General features: G+C 44.6%; 1 pseudogene; it reads right to left on the bottom strand.

The window, feature by feature from the left end:
- Positions 1-605: 605 nt before the first annotated feature.
- LOC127306082 (uncharacterized) lies at positions 606-11,340 on the bottom strand (annotated as a pseudogene).
- Between the last annotated feature and the right edge of the window lie 3,394 nt (positions 11,341-14,734).

The following is a 14,734-nucleotide window of genomic DNA, read 5'->3' as shown; positions in this document are numbered from 1 at the left end:
AGTGTGTTGGTGCGGCACCGGTGGATGGCCGAGCAGCGACGATGTCAAGTCCCCAAGGCGGGGGATGGAATCGTTTGCTACTCCTGCCAAGCCCCCCTGCAATAAGCACTGCGGGTTGCAAAGGTGCGCCCTTGACATCCTCGACATCGACCTGGCCGGCCGTGGAGGCGAGGTGGAAGATGAAGATGGTGACGACGGTGTTTTCTTTGCTTTCCGGAGGTGGGAAGTTACTTTCTTGAGCAGCTCCAAGACCACTCCGTGGCCTATCCAATTGCCGGCGATGGACTCCGGCGTTTCAACCTCCGTTGTGAGGTTCTTCCTGAGGGTTGCAGTCGCATACTACGGCTGCGTGGAGGCAAGTGGTTTCGTCCCCGCCTCTTCGCATGACGGCGGAGTAGCAGCTCTCTGGCTCGACGGCGGCGAAAGAGAAGGATCTGATTGCTTTTCTTCACCTTTTACTGAGGTCTTTTCTGCAATTGCTAGGGATCTATATGTAATTTTACATCTTATGGGGTCCTTTGTAACATCTTGTACCGCCACCGTTTGCGTTTAATGAAAAGCTTCCTGCCCCTTTGGGGCACTCCTTGTTAAAAAAAAAAAGATAGGCTAGCTTCTCATATCATGTATTTCACCAGTAGCCCTATTCTATTTCTCGGTATTCTATTGTCTCATCTTCTTTACAAAGATCTCCACGCTGTCCCTTTGGCCTTTTCGCCTCATGACACCTCCGCTGATTCTAGCTTGTAGGGAAAGCTGCACATTCTAATGCGCATGCTTCATATGTACATGAAAAAAATGCTCAATAGTAAAAGCTGGAGTTCTTCTGTCGGGGTGCAGCATCTTTGCAGAGAATTGACCTAACTTCCATTATCGACCTAGGTGGCTCCAGGTCCTTCTGCTGGAGCGTATTAGGATGGTGCCAATGCATAGCCTCACTCTCACCCGTGACGTCAGATTTTTTCCTCACTCTCACCCCACTCTCACCCCACTCTCACCCCACGGTGCCAATGCACAGGCTATAGTGCCAGCTTTACTTCTCTTTCCTGCACGTCAGCTTTTCTCTCTCCTCGACATCAGCATTTCATTTTCAGATTACAACAATATAAATAATGCAAGGAAATTATTTTATTGAACTAAAATTGTTACCGATTACATCATAAAAAAATTACATAAAAATTTGAAAAGATTACATAAAAATTTGAAAAAGTTACATAATCTAGGAATTAGCCCACACATGCTCCATCAAATCATGCTGGAGCTGTGTATACATCGGTGACTCCCTCATTTCGGTGTCCATCTGAATCCTGGCTGCTAGGCTTGGTGGTGCATGGTGGTGTATTGCAGGACCGACATTTGAAGCAACTGTCTCATAGATGTTGTCCAAATTTGTACCACGCTCATCGTCGATGATCATGTTGTGCAGAATGACACATGCACGCATGATCAATCCAAGAGTACGCCTCGAGTAGGAGCGTCCCGGAACGGCTAGAATGTTGAACCAGCACGGTTGAGAGCATCAACTCTTTGGGTGAAATACGGAGAGTATTCACCCAATCTATCCACAATGCGTAGAAAAAGGGATCGCCTCATCCGATACCTTCGCCGAAAGTAGCTCGGAGGATAGTTGCAGTCGTCGGCGAAGTAGTCCTTGAAGAGCCGATCGTGGGCACCCAGACGATCACGCCTGATGAACTCTCGGCGGCGTCGACGTCTTGGCACCACCTCCTCGTTGAGCATCTCCTCCTCATACTCCGCCTAGAATGCAGCGATCATATCACCCTCCATTCCGTCGCTCGAACTGCTGCTGGATGAAGACATGGCGTTGAGTGGAGTAGAAATGGAGAGTGGAGGAGATGAAGTGAGGTGTGGAATGACTGAAACCATATGGGGGTATTTATAGGGGGTGGGGATGAATTTTTGGGGTTTTTTTTCGGATTTTTTGAACCAGCAACGGCTACCCCAACGGCTACCCCAACGACCAATCACAACGCGCCACCTCAGCCCTTCCCTCTCGCCCCGCCTCTCGCCCCCCTCTGCCAGCGCACCGCCCCGCCTCTCGCCCCCAGCGCGGGCGGTAGCGCCCGGCGCCAGCGCCACCGCCCCGCGCTGCCCTCCCGTCCCTCTCCCGCCCGCCTACCGCCCCAAGCCGGGCGATACCGCCTCCACTCCCGCCCCCATTGGCACCAGCCTTACCAAGCAGCTGCTGCATCTGGGATGCAAACGTATCATCAAGTACCTGCAGCATTATTATGCTTAGATGAGAACGACAGCGAAGAGGAGCAACACTGGCAGGAAGACAGTCAAGAAATGTCTTGTGAGCAGTAAAATGGGGACGGCAGAAAAATGAACTTACAGATACTGCGACTCTCGCCCCTTTGTACCAGGCCTTGTTTTCTTTGCGATTTTCCAGGAAACTCAAGACATCCTAAACAAAGGTTAATTAGTAACTCATATGATAAGAAAAAAAATGGTGCCACTGATCTTTCAGATACCTTTCCCATACGGTCCCAAAGGCCTCGGCATATGGCTACAAACACATGAACTTCAGAGACTTTGTGCATATGATTTATTGCCTCAATTAACTGATCCTTCAAATCCTGCATCCTGCTGCGGATATCAGCCTCCATGACCAATTCTTTTGAATCCTGGATGATCTTCTTGAGCTTTGTGGTGTTCTGCATGCGGGTCTGCACATAAAAATATCAAAGTATTGTCACCTAAGTGACCCACATATTTATCCGAGTGACAATAAAAACTTCCCACAAAATAACTGACAGTAAAACTGAAGTCCAGGACTAGATATTCCAAATTGCTGCAGCTACAAACATGTAAAAGGCTACAAGGAGTTACTATTATCAAGCTTAATTCACCAAAAGTATACCTTGATGCAATCACCATATCTATATAACAACGGAAGTGTGGATTCAGTTTTGCAGATCAACTGTGAAACTAGCTGTGGATGGAAGGAATATGGAAAGAGTTATGTAGCAAAAACACTCAAATTTTCAGAGAGCTTCTCAACAACTGCTTGCATGTAGTTTCGGAATTTGGCTCTCAATGTTACAGTGACCTCGCTGAGTCTTTCACCAATGGCAGCTGTATTTCCTCCATTAGGTATACAGGAACTCCATGACCTCAGATGGCTCTCAATCCGTGGCCGCAAAACATCCAATAGTCTTTTCATTGTATTCAAGAGGATTCCAAGCTGAAAGCAGACAGGAGTCAGATATTGAAAATCAGAAATTCTAACAAGTTTGAATGCGTAGCAAAACTCACATCTTCAGGTACAATATATGGGCATGTTGAATTGCGCTTTGTTAGTTTTTGTACATATTTGAGGCCAAATTTCTTTGGGACGATACAATCCTTAAGTGGAGCCAAAATCTCCGCATACTGCCTGTCGAGGGAGTCGATTACCGCTTTCTCAACATCTGCAATAGCCTTTTTTTACAACATTCCCAATAGCACAAGGTTAGTTGGATTTATTCTGATGTAAACAAATAACTAAAGGATCTGCAAGTGAGTCCACACATACATTCTCCAGAACAAATATGTACTCTGGCCATCGACAAATGATAACCTCATACTCTGTCAATGTATTCTTCAGCAAATCATACATCTCTTCCACAAAAGGTGTTGTCATATGCTGAGTCCTAACTCCTGACCATTTAACCTGATAATCGGCAAAGCGCAGGATGAGAACCCAAAATATTAAATACTGAAAAGCTGGGTGCACCAGATATCGTACAGTAATTAGTACGGCAAGCTAACAACTTTTCAGAATAGAGTGTCAAAAAGATGTGCCTTAGCTTCACTCAACTTAAAAGAGCCATCAGAATTACAGACAGTGAAACTACCAGTATGGCAAGCATTTATCCCCAGACATGGCCACCTTTCAACTGAAATCTATCACATTTATTCATGTGCATGCATGGGCACTAACAAATTTTCAATATAGTACTCCCTCCATTCCAAATTAGTTGACACAGCTTTTTCTCAAATGAGCGAACCTACACACTGAACAGCGTCTAGATACAATCAAATCTCACCAAAGCTGCGACAACTAATTTGGAACGGAGGGAGTAGTTATTAGCTACATGAGTGATCTTAGGGTTCAGATCACTACAGGAGCAGTGTCCACACCCAACAATCTTCATCTGATTGCTCGAGTTGTTTTAGTTATATCAGTGGTTCCGTTAACAAACAACTTCCTTGGGAAAAAGGCTTTGATGTTGTTGTTGTTTTAGTGGTTATTAGCTACATGAGTGATCTTAGGGTTCAGATCACTACAGGAGCAGTGTCCACACCCAACAATCTTCATCTGATTGCTCGAGTTGTTTTAGTTATATCAGTGGGTCCGTTAACAAACAACTTCCTTGGGGAAAAGGCTTCGATGTTGTTGTTGTTTTAGTGGTTCCGCTAACAACCAAGCCAATGTCATTTAAGCAGCAACAAAGGGAAATAAAAGAGAAAGAAATACATGACTCAAAGTTGGCCACCAATAACAGCAGATTGGTCATTAGTTACTTTTTTATCAATTATCTATGGAAAATTTGTGCCAACTATTTATCATATCAATCAGCCAAACTGCCAAAGCAAACAAAAGAGAAGCATGTACCTTATCCAGCCTGCAATTTTCCAGCAGTGCTCTGCGTTTGTCTTCAATCCATAATACAATGTATAAATGGAACAATTCTTTTGCATCAACACCAGCTTTAATAGTGCTGGGGATAAATTAAAACGTCAGTCTTGCATATACAAGACACAAGTGCAATAACAGAACCCAGTTAACAAGGATACTTACCAAATGTTCCAGCTGGCAAGATCCTTCTGAAAATCTGCTGTAGCAATCACCAAATCAGAAACAGGAGATGAAGGGCCAGCGGGAGGGCAGGCAACAAGGAACGAGCGTAATCTATTTGAGAGCTCCACACTATAGATGGAGGCTGTCAAATTGGGGAGGTCGACAAAACTGTGGAAGCAGAGGGATAAACAGAGATTGTAATAATTCACTGACGAGGAAATAAAGCAAAGGTAACAAGAATCATTTTACAGCGAATGATTCTCAGAACTGTGTCCAAAAAATGCACATCAGGCCCTGAAACATCGAAGTACCTGGGAAGTATGTGATGATTATGAATTTCAATGTCTGTAAAAATTTCATTGCGTAAATTATGGCACAATGATTTCATCTTCTGGTAAGCCGTTGTAAAGTACACCAAGTCCATCTTTATGCCTTCAGAATTTCCTGCCACAAATTCATCAGTTTCTAGCATGTGCCTCCTCGATCGCTTCCTGGCAGCAGCCTGAACATGTACAAACTTAATAAGTAACAGCACCTAGAAAAAAGATAGCATACATTTACAAACAGTCAAAAAATGACCTGGAAGTAACCACACAGTCTCAGTTGGGCCTCTGGAGATAGCACATCATGAAGTAGACTGTACAACTTTATAGCTGGCTCCAGAGCTGACGCGGCCAATCCAGTTGGAGGCCTAAAGTCTTCCACCAGTCCAGAGACCAATGACTCATCAAGGCACTTGTAATTCTCAAATACCATTGCTAAAGTCTGCTCGATTTGTTCTTCAACTTCCCCAAGTATTCGATTCTATTGAAGCAATTACAGTCACATAATCATGTTGAGATGTCAGAAGCAAGTTTAGATAAGTAAGAATTAAGAGGCCACGGAGCAGGAAGGATCTTATTGAATTCAGCTAACTATTAACTTTATTATACATCAACAGTAGCAATACTTCACTCCAACTTTAATAAATTTACTATCTTGTGAGAGAAAAATGCTGTTCCGGCAAAAAAAAAATCTTTCTATTTTGATGGAAAAGGAGCAAATAACTCTTGATGGCTCAATGGGGCAGTATCATGGCTCTTCATTAGTACTGGCAGCAAGAGTTCATGCACCAGATTCAGCCAGTCAGCAGTCGGGGTTGCAATATCCACAATATAAGAAAGGTACCTATAGGAAGAATGATAAATAGCAGCTCACTGAAGGGAGTGGCAGGAGGGTGCAAAGTAATTCAAAAACAAAACATTCGATGCAAACCCAATCAATAATGAAAAGGCCACTAACTGACGGGAGTAGGAGGAGGGTGCAAAGTATTTCGAAAAAAAAATCAATGCAAACCCAAGCAATTATGAAAAGGCCAAAGAAAACTAATTACCTCAACTTAGTGTAGGCATCTGAAACCCCATAGTACGATGCAAATTCTGTCAGCAACCATTTCCAAGAACCTTGCAAGACAAGATTTCTTTGCTGAATGTGTTGCGCTTTCATTGCAACTTCCAAAACAATATCATACGCCACAGTCTCTGCAACGGAGCCATACTAGAAGAACAAAGAAAGGTATGAGTATAAATTTTAAGAAATTGGTCAACATGGTAAAAGCATGACACATTCATTCACTTTATCATCAAAAAATGCTATTCAATCAGCTATTAATGATTATATCGTGATAAATATGCTTCCTGGTCACCTATATTGAAATCGATAATATTACTCAGTACGAGGATATTCCGGAGAGCCTTTTACTTTGCTGAGTGCTGACACAGGTAATCTTAATGCACTAAACCCAAAACTACTCGGTAACTAACAGTATAGCTATCATTAAGATCTTAAAAATGTATGATAAGTTGGTATAACCATGCATCAGTACCTTTGTGTTGTTTTCATCCGCAGCAGTTGTATATTGGACATACAGATGTATGCGGCCCACAAGCTCATGCTCTGGCTCCCGGTATATTGACCACCACCGAAGTTTGTCAGCCTACAGAAGAAAATTTAGAAGTTTCCAGGGTAACATCAACTGAACAAAAGGCACAACTGCTATATAGTATTTCAAGAGTCACCAAACTATGGAAATCTACAAGAACCTTTTTCTTTAACAAACTTTCAAAAAAGCAACAAAATAGTTGGGAAAATCTTACAGGTTCTTCTGCCATTGTAGCAACTTGAGCAATAACACGCCCACAGGGTTTTCCTTTGGAATCGGATACATCAATGATCAAATCGTCTCCTAGGCTATCTGGAAAGCTGAAATGTCCAGAGGAAGGCATTCAGCTTCACACTAATTTCCAAATATAAGGTTATCTCACAAAGAATATTTCTCAATAAATATACAACATGCTAATTGGTACAAAAAAAATTAAGAGTGGCATATACATAAATTATAAAAGTACATGCTATTATAGAAATTATCTTTTACGTACAAAAGATGTGTTTCTCCAGATCCTGGCTGCATTGGTACCACTCCATCTTCAGGTGAACTTTTAAGCCTCAGTTTGCACGAATATGTCTCTGAGGAAAGAACATGATGAGGTCAGGTCAAGAGGCTGCATGCTATGAAAGAAATAAAGCATATTTACCTTGTGGTATTTCATCTGCTGAACTACTGCGAAGGGTACTCACTCCAACTTTTAGCAGACCAGATACCTGCTTTATATATTGAGCACTTCTTGCATGTATGCTAAGCTATGCTTCGAAAATGAACTATTAGGGGGTACATGCGGTGATACTTGAACTCTCCTGACTGTCTCCCACCCAGATGTGATTGATGACTGTACGTTGGACAGGCGGTGCTTAACTGAATCAAATCTCACCACTGGCAATGATGAAAAACTGCAACCAGAAGGCATGTCTACAGACATACTAACTTTGCGAACTGTAATAAATTACCTTATGTTAGCATTTAACATCATGGCATTTCCGAGTAGTTTTACAGAGCATGTGAAGAGAAACTCCTAACAGCTAGAATGATCAGCCACACTATTAGAAGCCCTGGCAGACAGCAAGTAGAAAAGTCGAAAGATTTGGCATGCATTTGGGAAGCGTACCTTGTACTTTCATTTTGCCTATTGTTTTCTTGGGTTTTGATGGAGCGCCTTCAGTAACTAGTTCCGATGCCCGTTTTGTCATAAGCTCCTCTTCAGATTGCAGCAGCACATCTTGCAAGCTAAATGAAACATGCAAGAAGATGAATTTCCCCAGGCGTATAACTCTGTTTGTACCGTAACATGTAAAAAAGTAGTATAATGGCATGCCTGAACAAGTAACTTGCACTCTACACTAATTCAAACCAATGAATAATAGGCTTACATAATACAGAAAGATACTTGCTTCATCAGTCCAGCTTAGAACACCTTGACAAGTTTTGAAGCATTAAAGGAGATACAAGTGTGTGTTACTTGGAGGCACTGTGAATTTGTGGCCATTTTTCAGTGTGCGGATACTCAGCAATAAGACACTGATGAGATCTATAATTCTTGGAAAAATGCAGTATCTTAGTTTAGAACATGTATGAAAGGTTGAATGATTGGTGTTCACGAAGAAAGAAGCTATTTTGGCTGATAATATGTCTTTTACTTTTTACAATTTGCATCAACAGAGGGACACTGAACTTTCAGTGGAACACATTGACTTAAGTACGAGCATGGTTTTGCTTCAAGGACAGACTGAATCTATTACCACTCGAGGTGAAGGACTGATTAGGCATGCTAGGAGTCTTGGAGGCCAGGCTAGGACCCACAGACACACTAGCTAAGAGATGGTGTCCAAATGGACGGAACAGGTTGGACTCAAACTTCTTCTATCCAATTCAACGCTGATTAATGAAATGCAAATTTATCCTTAACTAAAATAGTTATTGTGCAGATGGTAACTAAAAGCAGTAAGAAAAGTGCAGCTAGAACATTTCATGACATCTTTACAGTTGGTGATTTTTACGAGCATGAAATAATTCAACCATAACTCACCTAAATGTATCTCTCAACAATGTGCATTCATTTTCCAGAAAAACTGGAGCTTCCATACAGCCTCTAGCCCATGCATGAAGACACAGGCGAACACAAGGATCATACGCAAGGACAGAATACCATGGCCCTTGCAAACTGTTTTTATTCAACATGTCAGTAAATAAATATGTAATAGAAAAAAATATTATTAGTAGTACACATACCTGGCATGAAACGTTGGGACCCGAAGAGGAACTGAACTAGATGGCCTGCTGCTGTGCCTTCCATTCAAAGTGCTCCTGCATGGTAGAACAATTAGTCAGAATCGTGTGCCAAGAGAAGAAATACAATTCATTTCTGAATGATGGTTTGATCAAGTATCCAGTATAATAAAAACTACCTATTAGTCTTGTCAGGCAAGTTAGCTCCCAAGATATCATCACCATGTTCCTCTTTTTTGACAGTTGAACCATCCGATACACTTGCATCTGCACCAGTTCTGGTATCACAGTGAGGAGCTGGTGAAGCTTCCTGACTGTAATCATGTATTGGTGGGGCACTGGGGACATCAGATAAACCATCCTGCACATGACCCATTCGATTCTGCATCAGTAAAATCTACAGACTCCATTATGTAAGAACTGTATCATAACTTCACATCTATTTGAGAAAGCAGGGCAACAGACAAACCCTAATAATCAGGATGACCCACACAAAAGAAAATTTTGGCCAGCAACTTTGGTTCCTAGGTTACATCATCCATTGAAACCAGTAACAATATGACTATGATGGAAGTTGAGGAACTAAATTTTTCTTGCAATTCCAAAGAGAAGTGAATATCCAGATCATAATGGTAAAGAAAATCAAGTTTCTCCTAATAATTGGGGGGAAAAAATTGGCCAGATCAGTATCCAAGTGAACTAAATGCAGAAGCATGTTAAGCAGATACCAAAAGCCTGCTTTGTGTCTTAACAGTAGTATCTGGAGAAGGTTTGTTGAATGAGCAGAACATCTGTTGCAATATATATCTCTAAGTTGAACAATTTTGATGCCTAGTACGAGTGAGAAGACTAATTATGACGAACATGTTGATCTTCATGTTATCCGCAAACACGATTTGTTTGCTTATCCCGAGAAAATGCTGGAGCTTTCATATGCAACAAAGCAGTGGAACAGAGCAGGAACCGGCGCTATCCAATTCAATATGGCAGAGAATGAAGCAGGGGCAAGACAAAATGAGAATAGTTCATCAATTTAGCAGGGCCATGTTGATCATCATGTTAACCGCATAAATGATTGCTTGATTATCTCAGAGAAAATGTTGGAGGTTTCATATGCAACCAAGGAGTGGAACAGAGTGGAACTGTGCTCTCTAAGTTTGATATATGGCAGCGAGTGAAGCAGGGGCTAAACAAACCGAGAACGGTTCATCAATTTAGCAGAGAAGAAGAAAACGAACCATCTGGGGGGAGGATTTGACGTTGGCTCGAGCAGCAGGGACCTGGGCAGAGTAGCGGTCCTGCTGTTAATTCCTCGAGTTGGAAGGCTTGTTGCTAGCCGCTGCGACGCGAGCCTTGGGAACCGCATTGCTGGCCTCCCTCCTGGCCGGGCCGGTGTGGGAGTACTCGGACGCGTACCCGGCCACGCCGTTGCTCCGGCGCGCCCCAGTGGGCTGGGTGGAGAACTCGGAGCTGCCGGCGGAGTCGGAGTACTCCTCCTCCTCCGCGTACGCGGCGGCGGTGCGCGCCTGCGGGCGCGGCTTGGCGGGCCTGGGCAGCGCCGTGTCCCTGGAGGAGCTCAGATCCGAGTAGGCGTCGCTGGAGTAGTAGCTGCTGTGGTGCTGCTGCTGGTGGGCATGCGCGTTGGCGTAGCGGTAGAGGGGCGCGGCGGCGGCGCGGCGGGGCAGGAGGTCGTTGCGGCGGGCGGGGGAGGAGTCGACGGAGTAGCGGCCGCCGCTGCAGACCTCCTCGGCCTCGTCGGCGTCGGAGGACTCGTCCATGTCGGAGGCGGAGGATGCGCTGGTGCGCAGCGGCACGGATGTGCGGGGCAGGTGCCCGCTCCTGAACTTCTCCGGCGGCGGCATGCCGAGCCCGCCCGCGCCCCGCGCGGCCCGCAGCGGGTCCATCCGGTCGTGGCTGTGCAGCGCCCCCGCGCCGTGTCCCTGCCACATTCGCAACCAACGCGTCAGAGGTCGATCCCAGGTAGCTAGCCGGCGGCGGCACCGGCGGCGGCGAGGGGGAGCTCACTCACCTCCCGCACCCACTTGAGCGCGTCCCGATCCAGCCCCTCGGTGAACATCATGGATGGCATGCAAATCCCAGCTGCCCTGCAACGTCCACCCAAATCCAGAAGAAATTTAGAGGCAGCAAAAACCAAATGCAGCGCAGCGCCCGGAAATCCCGCAGAAAAAATTCCGTCGGAAAATGCAGAGCGGATTTCGACGGATTCGGGAGCCGAATCGGCGGTGGAGAGGGATTAAAACTGGTTACTTACTTGGGAAGCCAAATCGGGCCGCGCAGATTTCGCGGTGGTAGAGACGACGCGAGCGGCGCGGTTTGAATTGGAAAGAAGTCCACATACCCCCCTCAGGTTTCAGTGTTGGGACGTTTAACCCCCCAGGTTTGAACTGGACCACATGACCCCCCCAGCTTTCAATTACCATCTAATTAACCCCCTCTAGTTGGTTTCTGAGGCAAATGGCTGTTTTAGGGGCGGTTTTGGTCAACGTGTCCTGGTCGCCGCACTCTTCTTCTCTCCCCGCGATGCAGTTTCTCTTCTCTCTCCGTCGTCTGTCCATCCAAAGCCGCCTCCACTTCGGCCGCACCATCTTCTCCCTGTTCGCCTTTGCCGTGGACGCCGCGCTAGGCAATGTCGCGCGCCACCATCAGCGACGGCGTCGCCAAGATGCAAGGCGCTGGGCGAGGCCGTCATCAGGGAGAGGCGCGCACTGGGCGGTGGTGCGCAGACGCGCTGAAAAGCGAGGCCTTCGCCGGGTACAGGCCGCACAGGGCGGTGCCATGGAGGCGTATTGCTCAAATCTGAAAAAAAGTTTCAGAGTTGTTCCCGCACGGGGACGAGGTCAGCTGTTGCTCATCCCTTTCTCATTCTTCTCTGCCCAATTGATTTGGGAATTCGCTAATTAATTAACTTCTTCTTGTCCCAATTGCAGGAGCCGCGTGCGTTTTCATTGTGGAATCATTGAGCTGAGTACACGGAGATGAAAAATTGCGCCGCGCGCTAGCCAACTGCCGGAAGCGCAGGTGCCGACCGCCCGGCCTGAAGGGAATCCACGACGACATGCTGGAGCGCGTTCTTGGCTTATGGCGCCTCCCACCAGCCAGCTTGTTCCGCCTCCGTGCCATCTGCAGGTAGTGGCGCGCGGCCACCCTCTCCCCGAGATTCCTCGACGCATGCGTCCGCGTCCCCTCTCGCGACCCATGGTTCCTCATGCCATGCGAGCGTGGTTTTGACGCCGCCGGGCACTACTGGAAATCCCTGCTGCATGCCGGCCACTGGCGCGCTCTCCGTATCCAACCATCTCAACGGCGAGTCCCACTTGCTCCCCCGCTACCGCAGAACAAGGCGTGCCGCAGCTCCGCGCAATTGCGCCCCTCGCCAAAGCGCTCCGCGCAGAGTGGCCAGGTGCGAGCGCGCTCAACCAAACCGCCTCCACGTGGACCAATACCACCTCCCAAAACAGCCATCAGCCTCACAAACCGCCTGGAGGGGGTCAATTAGCTGGTAAGTGATACTTGAGGGGGTTATGTGCTCCACTTTAAACCTGAGGGGGTTAAACGACCCAAACCTGAAACATAGGGGGGTTATCTAGACTTCTTTCATTTGAATTGCAGCTGCAGCCGCGGCGAGTGAGAGCGGAGGTAGGAGATGGAGGGCGACAGCGATGGGGAGCCTTTGCTAGGCGTGGCTTTACACAAAAATAGCACAGACTGACCCTCCGGGCAAACTATTTCACACATCTAACCCTTTTTTGTGGCGCCTATGCGATGGGCGCCACACATCTTGCCTGCGTGGTGTGCATGCGCGTGCGTGGTCTACAGCTGCCAACGTGGAAGTATGTGTGGCGCCCATGGCAAAGGCGCCACACTACTCTTTATAAATAAACGTTGTCTAGACTTGAGTTCAAACCTCCAAAATACTTGATTTTATTTTTAATTTTTAAAATTGTGCTAGACATTGTAGTATGTTCTAAAATATAGAAACCAACTCCGTATTGTTTTTAAAACTTTTTATCATTTTTTAAATTATTGTAGGAGTCCAAAATGATTATACTGTCTTCAAACTACAATCAAATCTTCTATTTACGTTTTTTAACTGAACATAACAGCCTACACAAAGAAAGGTTCGGAACGGCGAGACATCGTTACTCCCAGATTTGTGTGAACTGAACACATACAGCATCTAGTTTCAGATGCTAACCTGTTCTGGATAGACTACACTTGTTGTTATTTATCTCAATAAGTGACAGTATTTCTAGCATTTTTTATATCCATCAGGCTAATCCATGAATTACCAAAAAAAAAAAACAGTGCTCATTATATATCAGTGCATGCAAATTTAGTAAATAGAGACACTGTAACTGCAACTATAAACAATGTGATGAATCAAACTCTTCACCAGCTTTTAAGATGACACGAACAACATCATTGCTGTATGATGAAGTTTTATCTTTGCATCCATTTGTTCCTGTTCTATTCTGGTTTGGTACATCTCCAACTGTAAGGTAATATTGTTCTTAAGAATACGTTCACAAATAGTAGGAAACCCATCCGATTTACTATTTCCTTTTTTCTTGCAGGAAGTTCCCATGTGGATCTGTTCTTGAGCAGCCAACAACAAAATGGCTGTCTGGGGAAGCTTTCCATCTTTTATGTAATTCCAGAGCTCGACGAGTAGATTATCTGTGTATTTTGCGACCAGCCTTATGGTGTCCAAAAAGATCTTCTACAGGAACCACCAAGATAGAGCAAGAACCGAGTGCTTTTAGATTTTATAGGCAAGTGGTAGTTCTGAACTTAAAATTGTGCTCTCACTTCTTACTAAACAAAACATTTCGAATTTTTTAGCAACTTGAAGATGTTCTCTTAGCGATTCTAAAATATTCGTCAAATCCAGCACAAAAAATCCTTACTTTGACAAGCGTAGATTTAAGAAAGTGAAGTTCTCAAGTATTGGTGGTAAAATGAAGGAATGTTATGGACATATAGTGTGTTACTTTCTGAAAATTGTTTGAGTACGTGTTCAAGGAAATTGACCTAACTGTTGTTTGGTTGATCAGTTTGTCATTTTCATGCCATCATATTTGTACATACCTGATTTCTTGATTTGTGAGTTTATAGGTGTTTGTAGATATCTTCTATATGCAAAATTCTGCATTCTCATTTGGTTGTCATACCACTCTTCAGATTTCTCTTACTACACTATGTCAGTTCGAATTGTACTCTCGAATTTCTTGCTAATAGAATTAATAAGCTTTTAGATTCATCCATTGAAGTATTCTTTGGTTTTCTTTACATTTTACTCCCTCTGTGTAGTTAGGTCTGCTTTGCCATATTAATAGTCTTTGAATCTACAATTTATTTGGTCATTTGAGCTACGTACTTGAATGACGTTCTGCTAAAAAGAAACGGAAATGGATCGAGATTAACCTTTACTATTGAGATGACTTTCTATATTGAGATGTATCGAGAAAGAGCTAAAAGATACTTGCAATAGATGAAAATGGTGTACAAGGTACGTATGGAAGAAACATTGTATACTAAGAAGTACTTGACCATCTGTAGAAATATACACTGCAATATGTTTCATGTACGCACAGCGCTATGTCCACTTCCAGTATATCTATGTTGGATATCCAGTTTTTTTTTTGAAACTATAAATATATTAGCAAGCAAGCCGCCTCATTAAAAACCTTCCAGTCCCCTTCGGTACCCTGGTAAGGAAAAGAGTGCGTAAAAAACTTGCTGCTCACAGA

This window comes from Lolium perenne, chromosome 6 (assembly GCF_019359855.2).
Source record: "Lolium perenne isolate Kyuss_39 chromosome 6, Kyuss_2.0, whole genome shotgun sequence".
In the NCBI taxonomy this organism is placed as follows: domain Eukaryota; kingdom Viridiplantae; phylum Streptophyta; class Magnoliopsida; order Poales; family Poaceae; genus Lolium; species Lolium perenne.
The sequence above is the reverse complement of the archived record's forward strand: the minus strand, read 5'-3'. Positions and strand labels throughout refer to the sequence as shown.